This window comes from Mustela lutreola, chromosome Y (genome assembly GCF_030435805.1).
Source record: "Mustela lutreola isolate mMusLut2 chromosome Y, mMusLut2.pri, whole genome shotgun sequence".
Taxonomy (NCBI): domain Eukaryota; kingdom Metazoa; phylum Chordata; class Mammalia; order Carnivora; family Mustelidae; genus Mustela; species Mustela lutreola.
The window spans coordinates 153,708-167,359 of NC_081309.1; the positions used below are offsets into that span (position 1 = coordinate 153,708).

At 38.0% G+C, this 13,652-nt stretch overlaps 1 protein-coding gene across 1 annotated transcript in view; it reads right to left on the reverse strand.

Annotated features, from left to right (window-relative positions):
* LOC131822501 (uncharacterized) overlaps positions 1-13,652 on the reverse strand; it is a 44,655-nt gene that overhangs the window by 10,837 nt on the left and 20,166 nt on the right. The window lies entirely within an intron of this gene.

Below are 13,652 nucleotides of genomic sequence, written 5' to 3' on the forward strand. Positions count from 1 at the left end.
TGTGGTTTAGGAGAAAAACAGATCATGGCCACTGCACTGAGTAGGGAGGCATGGTGGAAAAGAAGGGTGACAGACACACCAGCATGCACATACACAAGGAAAGCAAACCCCTTAGGAATTAGCTTGGAAAGAAAAAGGGGCTGAATGCTGTAATTTCTTGCAACCAGCAGGCTGAAGACTGTAAAGACCTACCAGAGCCAGTAGGCTTGGCTCTGGGAAAGTTCAGAGGCACTGTCACTTCTCCTAGAAAAAAGGCAGGTAAATAGACTGGAACATAGAGTGGGGAAACAGCAATATGAAGAGCATCTGGGGAACACAGCAGAGAGGCTTCATTTTAGAAGATGTCCCAAAGAGGTAGTGTTCACAAAAAGACCATCTCCAGGAATAAAGGATCTAACAGGCACCATTTACTTCCTTTGCCCCTCAGAATAAACACAGGGCCACCTGTGGTAACCAGTGCACATGGTCACTTGCCACACAACTTGTTTACATCAAGCTCCACACCTTTGTGCTCTGGCAGGGCTGCCCTTCTCAGTCAAATTTGTCTCAGCCTAAGTCTGGTGGATTTTTCACCACAGTGGGCTTCCCCATAAGCCCAGCACAAACCCCTGCCTACCCGTATCTCCCAACGTGAGAGTTTTGTGAAGACTTGGCTCCAGAGGCAGTGCAAATACTTTTCATTTCATAAGAAGTCCAAAGCACACATAGTAAAAACCTATCACATTAGGCCAGAGACTAAACACTGCCCAGAGCAGGCAAAGAGAGCCTATGTAGAAGACTGGCTGGAATGATAAAGTGGTCAGAATGTAACAAGAGAACAAATGCAGTGCACACTGGTGGCATGCCTAAAAGTGGCAGCCTGTGGAGAACAGGGATACTATACAGCAGGAAATTACATAACCTCTTCTTCCTAAGGTCACTACCATCCAGAAAAGGAAATGTAGTTAACTTCCCCAACACAAAGAAACAAGCACAGATACTTAGACAAAATCAAAACATGGAGAAATTTATCTTCAATGAAAGAACAAGATAAGGTTAGGGCCAGATGTCTAAGCAAAACAGAACTAAGTAACATGACTGATACAAGATCCAAAATAATGGTCATAATAATACTCACTGAATTGAGAAAAGAGCAGAAGACATCAGTGAAACCACTAACACAAAAAAATAACATCAGAGAAAAAGAGCTCAATAAATGAATGAGAAATATTCTCATTCGAAGATTAGGATATGAAGATTAGGAACAAAGATTAGGATAGCAGAAACAGAGCAACACATTAATGATCTAGAAAACAGAATAAAGAAGACAGAGAATAATAATGACAGAACTAATTAAGCTGAGCAGAAGAGAGAAGAGAGCAGTACACAAAATGAGAAAAAACCTAGTGACTCCATCAAATGTAGTAACATTCATTTTATAGGAGTCAGAAAGAAGAGAAAAAATGATAAGACTATTTACTTAAAGAGATAGTAGTTGAATCTTCCTTAATCAGGAGAAGAAAATAAATCCAGATCCAAGAAACATAGAAACCACTCAACAAAAAACAGGTCCATGACAATATATTACAGTTAAACTAGCAAATAGAGTGACAAACCAAAATTTTGAAAGCAGTAATATAAAATAAGACAGTTACATACTAGGGAAAGTCCATAAGGAGAAGAGTGGATTTTCAGCAGAAAGCAGTGGCATGATATATTCAAAGCAAAGTGCTAAATGGGAAAAATCTGTAGTCAAGAATATTCTATACAGTAAGGCTATAATTCAGAACAGTTTCCCAGAAAAGGGACAGCTAAAGGAGCTAGTGACCAATAAACCAGTTCTGCAAGAAATATTAAAAGGGGACACTCTGAGGGGAACAGGAGACCAAAAGTTATTGCATGAAGGTAGGAAACATAAAGGCAGTAAAAATGAATATTTTTATAAAATGTTGAGTAAGGAACTAAGAAGATAAAAGAATTTAAAATATAAAAGCATATGGGAAGCCTCAGTGGCTTAGTAAGTTAAGCAGCTGCCTTGGGGTGAGGTCATGATCTCAGAGTCCTGAGATCAAGCCCCGCATGGGGGGGGGGGGTCCCTGCTCAGCGGGGAGTCTGCTTCTCCCCTTCCCTCTGCCTGATGCTCCCCCTGCATGTGCTTGCTCTCATTCTCTCTCTCTGTGTCAAATAATAAAACCTTAAAAAATAAAATAAAATTTAAAAGCATAGAGGGCCTGGGTGACTCATTTGGTTGAGCCCCTTGATTTTGGCTCACAGTTGTAAGATCAAGCCTCAAGTCCACCTCCATGTTGGACAGAGAGCCTGTTTAAAATTCGCTTCCTTTCTCTGTACCCCTCCCCTCATATTTGTCATTTCTCATAAATAAATAAATAAATAAATAAATAAATATATATATGCATATATTAAAATGAAAGGAGGAGAATAATGAATGGTTTTAATGTAAATGACTATCAACTTAATATAGACTTTTATATGTAGATGTTATTATATACAAACCTAATGGTAATAATAAATCAAAAACACTAACAAATATGGAAAGAATAAAGAGAAAATAATCCAAGTATATTACTAAAGAAAATTAGCAAACCACTAAAGAGGGAAATACAAGATATGATCAAAGAAAATCTTCATAAACAACAACAAAATACATTGATATGTATTTATAAATAATTATGTTGAATGTAAATGGACTGAATATTTCAATCAGAAGACAAAGAGTGACACAAAAGATAAAAAATAAGACCCATTTCTATGCTGTCTACAACAGACCCATTTAGACCTAAAGACACTTGTGGATTAAAATTTTAAGGGATGGAGAGACATTTCTCTTATGAATTATTATAAAAAGAAAGCTACAGTGGCAATTTTTTAATGGGACAAACTGGACTTTAAAACAAAGACTGTTAACAAGAGACAAAGAAAGGCACTATACAATCATAAAAGGATAATCCAATAAGATTATATAACAACTGCAAATATTTATACATCCAGCATGGGAGCACCCAAATACATAAAGCAGTTAATAACATTTAGAAACTCATTAGTAATAAAACAATAATAGTTGGGGCCTTTAACACCACACTTACATCAATGGACATACCATCCACACAGAAAATCAACAAGGAAACAAGAGTTTTAAATGACATAATGGACCAGATAGACTTAACATATATATGTGTGACATTCCTTCCTAAAGAGCAGAGGGCACACTCTTTCCAAGTGCACGTGAGTCATTGTCTAGAATAGATCACACATAAGACCACAAAACAGGTCTCAACAAATTTTAGATTCAAGTCATACTATGCATCTTTTCTGACCACAGTGCTATAAAAGAAGATGGCATCCACAAGAAAAAAAAAATCTGGAAAGACCAAACATATGTGGAACTTAGAGTCAACCAGGTTATCAGAGAAGGAATTAATAAAGTACATTGAAGCAAATGAAAATGAAATCACAATAGTCCAAAACTGCTGAGCTTTATCAAAAGTGGTCCTAAGAGGGAAATAACATGGGCCTACCTCAACAAGCAAGAATGTCAGAGTGGGAGACAAATCATGACAGACTACGGACTCTGGGAAACAAACTGAGGATTTCAGAGGGGAGGGGAATTGCAGATGGGTCAGCCTGGTGATGGGTACTAAAGAGGGCATGTACTGCATGAAGCACGGGTGTTACATATGCAAATAAGGTCTCATGGAACACTGCATCAAAAACTAATGCAGTGCTGTATGATGACTAACATAACTAGGTAAATAAATAAAGAGTCTGAAATAAACCACCTCATCTTACACCTAAAGGAGCTAGAGAAAAAATAATAAACAAAAAAACTAAATCCAGGAGAAGGAAGGAAATTATAAACATGAAAGCAGAAATAAATGATATAGAAACTAAAAATAGTAAAAACAACAACAGTAACAACAACAACAGAACAGATTAATGAAACCAGGAGCTGGTTCTCTGAAAAATACCAATAAAATTAATAATCCTCCAAACAGATTTATCAAGAAGAAAAGAGGAAGAACTAAAATAAATAAAATTACAAATGAAAGAGGAGAAATAACAGCCAACGCCACAAATATACAAATAGATATACAAATAATTATAAGAAAATATGAGAAACTATATGCCAACAAACTGGACAACCTGCAATAAATGGGTAAATTCATAGAAATAGGAAGAAATTGAAAATTTGAAAAGGCTGATTATATATAATCATACAAATTGAATCAGTAATAGTAATGATTAAAAAAAAAATTCCCTGCAAACAAAAGTCCAGGACCAAATTGCTCCACAGATGAATTCTACCAAATATCTAGAGGTACTAATGATTCTTCTCAAGCCATTCCATAAAACAGAAAAAGATCATGTCCAAATCCATTCTATGAGGACAGAATTACTCTAAAACCAAAACCAGAGAAACCCTCCACTAAAAAAGACCACAACAGGTAAACATCTATGATGAACATGGATGGAAAAATTCCTGATAAAATACCAGCAAGTCAAATCCAACAATACATTAAATAAATTATTCACCCAATTAAATGAGATTTATTCCCGAGTTGTGGGGGGTTCAATTATCACAAATCAATCAGCATGATATACCACATCAATAAAAGTATTAAAACCATGTGCTATTTCAATATATGCAGAAAAAGCATTTGATAAAGTACAAATTCATTGATGAATTTAAGTCCTCAACAAGGTAGGTTTATAAGGAACATACTTCAACATAATAAAGGCTGTATATGAAAATTTCACAGTTGACATCATCTGCAATGGTGAAAAACAGAGCTCTCTCGCTAAGGTTAGGGAAAAAAAAACAAGGTTATTTATCCACTCTCACCACTGTTATTAAACACAGTATTAGAAATCCTAGCCTCAGAGAATGAGAAATAAAAGGCATCCAAATCACCAAAAAAGAATTAAACTTTCACTATCTGCAGATGACATGACATTCTATATAGAAAACTCACCCTCCAAAAAATTTCAGGTAGAACTGATAAAACAAAGTCAGATGATACAAAATCAAAATACAGAAATATGTTACATTTCTATGACTAATAATGAGCAGCAAAAAAGGAGAAATTAACTATTTGTAGTTTCACCAAAAACAATAATTATCTAGGAATAAATCTAACCAGAGGGATGCAAGACCTTACTCTGAATTGTAAAGTATGGATGAAAGAATTTGTAGAGCACAGGGAAAAAATGACAAACATTCCATGGTAATGCACTGGAAGACAAATTACTGTGAAATTATCTGCAACCCATAGCAATCTATAAATTTAATGCAATCCTATAAAAACTATAAAATTCTATAAAAATCCTATAAAATTTTATTAGAGCTAGAACACTCTAAAAATTTGTATAGAACCAAAGAAGAGTTTTATTTTTTTAAATTATTTTTACATACATATGTTTTATTATTATGTTCAGTTAGAAAATTTTTAATTGTCAAAGTGATGTTGAAAAAGAAAAACTAAACTGGAAGCAGCCCAATTCTAGCCTTCAAGTTACATTACAAAGCTCTAATGATAAAAATAGTATTGTACTGGTACAATGTATACAGATACATAATACATAAGAATAGATCAATGAAACAGAATAGAAAACCCAGAAATAAACCTACAATTTTGTCTCAATTAATATTTGACAAAGCAGGAAAGAATATCCAATGGGAAAGGAACTCTTGTCAACAAATGGTGCTGGACACATGAGTGTGCGACGGTGTGTGCCTGGGATGGTGAGTGAGTGTGTGCAGGGCAAGACATGAGAGTGACTGAATCACTGTGTGTTTGTGGGGAGGGAGATGGACCGGTGTTGACCCTGAGTGTATGTGTCAGAGCCTGTGAGTGGCCAAATAGTCGTGGCAGGGGTGGGGGGTTTAAACCAATGGTGTGCCTGTGTGTGTGTGTGTGTGTGTGTGTGTGTGTGTGTGTGTGTATGTGTGCGCGTGCGGGCACGCAATGTGAGACGCACAGCTTTCCCAGCCATTTACTCTCCCTCTGGCCTCCTGGGCCAGAAGGAGAGCATTGTGTGAACAATGTCAACAAATGGTGCTAGGTAAACTGGACAGACACATCCAGAAGAATGAAACTGGACCATTTTCTTACACCACACACAAAGAAAACCTCAAAGTGGATTAAATATGAGAACTGGAACTATTAAAATTCTAGAAAAGAACACAGATGGTAACTTGTCTTGATATCAGCCACAGAAATTTCTTATTAGACACATCTCCTGAGGCAAAGGAATCGAAAGAAAAATTGAACTACTGGGACTTCATCTAGGTAAAAAAAAATTGTACAGCAAAGGAATCAACAAAAATAAAAGGCAGCCTACAGAACAGGAGAAAATATTTGGAAACAATATATCTGATAAAGGGTTAATATCTAAAATATAAATATAACTTGTTAAAGTCAACACCTAAAAAACCAATAACCCAGTTAAGAAATGGTCAGAAGGCGGAGGAGTCAAGATGGCGGAGAAGTAGCAAGCTGAGACTGCTTCAGCTAGCCGGAGATCAGCTAGATAGCTTATCTAAAGATTGCAAACACCTGAAAATCCATCGGCAGATCGAAGAGAAGAAGAACAGCAATTCTGGAAACAGAAAAACAACCACTTTCTGAAAGGTAGGACCGGCGGAGAAGTGAATCCAAAGCGACGGGAAGATAGACCCCGGGGGGAGGGGCCGGCTCCCGGCAAGCGGCGGAGCAACCGCGCACAAAATCAGGACTTTTAAAAGTTTGTTCCGCTGAGGGACATCGCTCCAGAGGCTAAACCGGGGCGAAGCCCACGCGGGGTCAGCGTGGCCTCAGGTCCCGCAGGGTCACAGAAGGATCGGGGGTGTCTGAGTGTCGCAGAGCTTGCGGGTATTGGAACGGGAAAGCCGGCTACAGAGACAGAGCCGACAGTAAGCTCGCAGCTCCGTGTTACCTTGAACCGGTCGCAGGCTCGGTGAGCTCGGAGCGCGGCCGGAGGTCAGGCAGACGGGAGTAACTGGGCGCTGTTCTCTGAGGGCGCACTGAGGAGTGGGGCCCTGGGCTCTCGGCTCCTCCGGGCCGGAGACCAGGAGGCCGCCATTTGTATTCCCGTCCTCTGGAACTCTACGGAAAGCGCTCAGGGAACAAAAGCTCCTGAAAGCAAACCCGAGCGGATTACTCACCCCGGCCCCGGGTAAGGGCAGTGTAATTCCGCCTGGGGCAAAGACACTTGAGAATCACTACAACAGGCCCCTCCCCCAGAAGATCAACAAGAAATCCAGCCGAGACCAAGTTCACCTACCAAGGAGTGCGGTTTCAATACCAAGGAGAGCAGCAGAATTCCAGAGGAGGAGAAAGCCAAGCACGGAACTCATGGCTTTTTTCCTGTGATGTTTTTTAGTCTTGCAGTTAATTTAATTTTTTCTTTTTCATTTTTTTTTTTTTTCTCGCCTTCGGGTAAAATTTTTTTTTTTTTTAACTGTTACCTTTTTCTTTTTTAACGATTTTTTACTAGTTTATCTAATATATATATTTTTTTTTTTACATTTTTCTTAGGTGTTTTCTTTTTTAAAAAAAAAAATTCTTTTCTTTTTTTTTTTTTTTTTTTCTTTTTTCTTTCTTCCTTTTTGAACCTCTTTTTATCCCCTTTCTCCCCACTCACGATTTTGGATCTCTTCTAATTTGGCTAAAGCATATTTTCCTGGGGTTGTTGCCACCCTTTTAGTATTTTACTTGCCCCTTCATTTACTCTTATCTGGACAAAATGACAAGACGTAAAAATTCACCACAAAAAAAAGAACAAGAGGCAGTACCAAAGGCTAGGGACCTAATCAATACAGACATCGGTAATATGTCAGATCTAGAGTTCAGAATGACAATTCTCAAGGTTCTAGCCGGGCTCGAAAAAGGCATGGAAGATATTAGAGAAACCCTCTCGAGAGATATAAAAGCCCTTTCTGGAGAAATAAAAGAACTAAAATCTAACCAAGTTGAAATCAAAAAAGCTATTAATGAGGTGCAATCAAAAATGGAGGCTCTCACTGCTAGGATAAATGAGGCAGAAGAAAGAATTAGTGATATAGAAGACCAAATGACAGAGAATAAAGAAGCTGATCAAAAGAGGGACAAACAGCTACTGGACCACGAGGGGAGAATTCGAGAAATAAGTGACACCATAAGACGAAACAACATTAGAATAATTGGGATTCCAGAAGAAGAAGAAAGTGAGAGGGGAACAGAAGGTATACTGGAGAGAATTATTGGGAAGAATTTCCCCAATATGGCAAAGGGAACAAGCATCAAAATTCAGGAGGTTCAGAGAATGCCCCTCAAAATAAATAAGAATAGGCCCACACCCCGTCACATAATAGTAAAATTTACAAGTCTCAATGACAAAGAGAAAATCCTGAAAGCAGCCCGGGAAAAGAAGTCTGTAACATACAATGGTAAAAATATTAGATTGGCAAATGACTTATCCACAGAGACCTGGCAGGCCAGAAAGAGCTGGCATGATATTTTCAGAGCACTAAACGAGAAAAACATGCAGCCAAGAATACTATATCCAGCTAGGCTATCATTGAAAATAGAAGGAGAGATTAAAAGCTTCCAGGACAAACAACAACTGAAAGAATTTGCAAATACCAAACCAGCTCTACAGGAAATATTGAAAGGGGTCCTCTAAGCAAAGAGAGAGCCTACAAGTGGTAGATCAGAAAGAAACAGAGACCATATACAGTAACAGTCACCTTACAGGCAATACAATGGCACTAAATTCATATCTCTCAATACTTACCCTGAATGTGAATGGGCTAAATGCCCCTGTCAAAAGACACAGGGTATCAGAATGGATAAAAAAACAAAACCCATCTATATGTTGCCTCCAAGAAACACAGTTTAAGCCCGAAGACACCTCCAGATTTAAAGTGAGGGGGTGGAAAAGAATTTACCATGCTAATGGACATCAGAAGAAAGCAGGAGTGGCAATCCTTATATCAGATCAATTAGATTTTAAGCCAAAGACTATAATAAGAGATGAGGAAGGACACTATATCATACTCAAAGGGTCTGTCCAACAAGAAGATTTAACAATTTTAAATATCTATGCCCCCAATGTGGGAGCAGCCAACTATATAAACCAATTAATAACAAAATCAAAGAAACACATAAACAACAATACAATAATAGTAGGGGACTTTAACACTCCCCTCACTGAAATGGACAGGTCATCCAAGCAAAAGATCAGCAAGGAAATAAAGGCCTTAAATGACACACTGGACCAGATGGACATCACAGATATATTCAGAATATTTCATCCCAAAGCAACAGAATACACATTCTTCTCTAGTGCACATGGAACATTCTCCAGAATAGATCACATCCTCGGTCCTAAATCAGGACTCAACCGGTATCAAAAGATTGGGATCATTCCCTGCATATTTTCAGACCACAATGCTCTAAAGCTAGAACTCAACCACAAAAGGAAGTTTGGAAAGAACCCAAATACATGGAGACTAAACAGTATCCTTCTAAAGAATGAATGGGTCAACCGGGAAATTAAAGAAGAATTGAAAAAAATCATGGAAACAAATGATAATGAAAATACAACGGTTCAAAATCTGTGGGACACAACAAAGGCAGTCCTGAGAGGAAAATATATAGCGGTACAAGCCTTTCTCAAGAAACAAGAAAGGTCTCAGGTACACAACCTAACCCTACACCTAAAGGAGCTGGAGAAAGAACAAGAAAGAAACCCTAAGCCCAGCAGGAGAAGAGAAATCATAAAGATCAGAGCAGAAATCAATGAAATAGAAACCAAAAAAACAATAGAACAAATCAACGAAACTAGGAGCTGGTTCTTTGAAAGAATTAATAAAATTGATAAACCCCTGGCCCGACTTATCAAAAAGAAAAGAGAAAGGACCCAAATAAATAAAATCATGAATGAAAGAGGAGAGATCACAACTAACACCAAGGAAATACAAACTATTATAAGAACATACTATGAGCAACTCTACGGCAATAAATTTGACAATCTGGAAGAAATGGATGCATTCCTAGAAACATATAAACTACCACAACTGAACCATGAAGAAATAGAAAGCCTGAACAGACCCATAACCAGTAAGGAGATTGAAACAGTCATTAAAAATCTCCAAACAAACAAAAGCCCAGGGCCAGACGGCTTCCTGGGGGAATTCTACCAAACATTTAAAGAAGAACTAATTCCTATTCTCCTGAAACTGTTCCAAAAAATAGAAATGGAAGGAAAACTTCCAAACTCATTTTATGAGGCCAGCATCACCTTGATCCCAAAACCAGACAAGGATCCCACCAAAAAAGAGAGCTATAGACCGATATCCTTGATGAACACAGATGCGAAAATACTCAACAAAATACTAGCCAATCGGATTCAACAGTACATTAAAAAGATTATTCACCACGACCAAGTGGGATTTATTCCAGGGCTGCAAGGTTGGTTCAACATCCGCAAATCAGTCAATGTGATACAACACATCAATAAAAGTAAGAACAAGAACCATATGATACTCTCAATAGATGCTGAAAAAGCATTTGACAAAGTACAACATCCCTTCCTGATCAAAACTCTTCAAAGTGTAGGGATAGAGGGCACATACCTCAATATCATCAAAGCCATCTATGAAAAACCCACCGCAAATATCATTCTCAATGGAGAAAAACTGAAAGCTTTTCCGCTAAGGTCAGGAACACGGCAGGGATGTCCATTATCACCACTGCTATTCAACATCGTACTAGAGGTCCTAGCCTCAGCAATCAGACAACAAAAGGAAATTAAAGGCATCCAAATCGGCAAAGAAGAAGTCAAATTATCACTCTTCGCAGATGATATGATACTATATGTGGAAAACCCAAAAGACTCCACTCCAAAACTGCTAGAACTTATACAGGAATTCAGTAAAGTGTCAGGATATAAAATCAATGCACAGAAATCAGTTGCATTTCTCTACACCAACAGCAAGACAGAAGAAAGAGATATTAAGGAGTCAATCCCATTTACAATTGCATCCAAAACCATAAGATACCTAGGAATAAACCTAACCAAAGAGACACAGAATCTATACTCAGAAAACTATAAAGTACTCATGAAAGAAATTGAGGAAGACACAAAGAAATGGAAAAATGTTCCATGCTCCTGGATTGGAAGAATAAATATTGTGAAAATGTCTATGCTACCTAAAGCAATCTACACATTTAATGCAATTCCTATCAAAGTACCATCCATCTTTTTCAAAGAAATGGAACAAATAATGCTAAAATTTATATGGAACCAGAAAAGACCTCGAATAGCCAAAGGGATATTGAAAAAGAAAGCCAACGTTGGTGGCATCACAATTCCGGACTTCAAGCTCTATTACAAAGCTGTCATCATCAAGACAGCATGGTACTGGCACAAAAACAGACACATAGATCAATGGAACAGAATAGAGAGCCCAGAAATAGACCCTCAACTCTATGGTCAACTAATCTTCGACAAAACAGGAAAGAATGTCCAATGGAAAAAAGACAGCCTTTTCAATAAATGGTGCTGGGAAAATTGGACAGCCACATGCAGAAAAATGAAATTGGACCATTTCCTTACACCACACACAAAAATAGACTCAAAATGGATGAAGGACCTCAATGTACGAAAGGAATCCATCAAAATCCTTGAGGAGAACACGGGCAGCAACCTCTTCGACCTCTGCCGCAGCAACATCTTCCTAGGAACAACGCAAAAGGCAAGGGAAGCAAGGGAAAAAATGAACTACTGGGATTTCATCAAGATCAAAAGCTTTTGCACAGCAAAGGAAACAGTTAACAAAATCAAAAGACAACTGACAGAATGGGAGAAGATATTTGCAAACGACATATCAGATAAAGGACTAGTGTCCAGAATCTATAAAGAACTTAGCAAACTCAACACCCAAAGAACAAATAATCCAATCAAGAAATGGGCAGAAGACATGAACAGACATTTCTGCAAAGAAGACATCCAGATGGCGAACAGACACATGAAAAAGTGCTCCATATCACTCGGCATCAGGGAAATACAAATCAAAACCACAATGAGATATCACCTCACACCAGTCAGAATGGCTAAAATCAACAAGTCAGGAAATGACAGATGCTGGCGAGGATGCGGAGAAAGGGGAACCCTCCTACACTGTTGGTGGGAATGCAAGCTGGTGCAGCCACTCTGGAAAACAGCATGGAGGTTCCTCAAAATGTTGAAAATAGAACTGCCCTATGACCCAGCAATTGCACTATTGGGTATTTACCCTAAAGATACAAATGTAGTGATCCAAAGGGACACATGCACCCGAATGTTTATAGCAGCAATGTCCACAATAGCCAAACTATGGAAAGAACCTAGATGTCCATCAACAGATGAATGGATCAAGAAGATGTGGTATATATACACAATGGAATACTATGCAGCCATCAAAAGAAATGAAATCTTGCCATTTGCAACAACATGGATGGAACTAGAGCGTATCATGCTTAGCGAAATAAGTCAAGCAGAGAAAGACAACTATCATATGATCTCCCTGATATGAGGAAGTGGTGATGCAACATGGAGGCTTAAGTGGGTAGAAGAATAAATGAAACAAGATGGGATTGGGAGGGAGACAAACCATAAGTGACTCTTAATCTCACAAAACAAACTGAGGGTTGCCGGGGGGAGGGGGTTGGGGAGAAGGGGGTGGGATTATGGACATTGGGGAGGGTATGTGATTTGGTGAGTGCTGTGAAGTGTGTAAACCTGGTGATTCACAGACCTGGGGATAAAAATATATGTATATAAAAAATATATGTTTATAAAAAATAAAAAATTAAAAAAAAAAAAAAAAGAAATGGTCAGAAGGCATGAATAAACATGAATAGACATCCAGATGGCTACCAGACACATAAAAAATGTTCAATATATCATTCATCATCAGAGAAATACAGATCAAAACCACCATAAGATATTACCTCACACCTGTCAGAATAACTAAGATAAAATATATAAGAAACAACAAATGTTAGCAAAGATGCAGAGAAAGAGGGGACCTCTTCTCTTGCACTGTTGGTAGGAATGCAAATTGGCACAGCAAACTTGGAAAACGTTCTAGAGACTCCTCAAAACATTAAAAGTAAACTGCCCTATGACTGAGCAATTGTGCTACCAAGTATTTACCCTAAGAATAAAAAGTATTGATTCAGTACTATATCTGCACCCTGATGTTCATAATAGCAATGTCCATAATAGCCAAGATGTGGAAGGAGCCAAGATCCCCATCAGCGGATGAACAGATAAAGAAGATGCAGTGTATATGCATACAACACACACACACACACAGACACACACATACACAGTGGAATATTACTCAGACATCAGAAAGGACTGAAATGTTGCCATTTGTAATAACATGTATGGAGATATAGGGTATTATCATAAGCAAAATAAGTCATTCAGAGAAACTCAAATATTATATAATTTCACTTGCATTTGAAATTTAAGAAACAAACAAACAAGCAAACAAAAATGAACAAAGGGACAAAGAACAAGAGAAGCAAAACAAAAAAGAAACTGTTAACTCTTGAGAGCAAACTAAGGATTGCCAGAGGGTAATTGAAGAGAATGGGTGAAATAGTGATGGGGATGAAAGA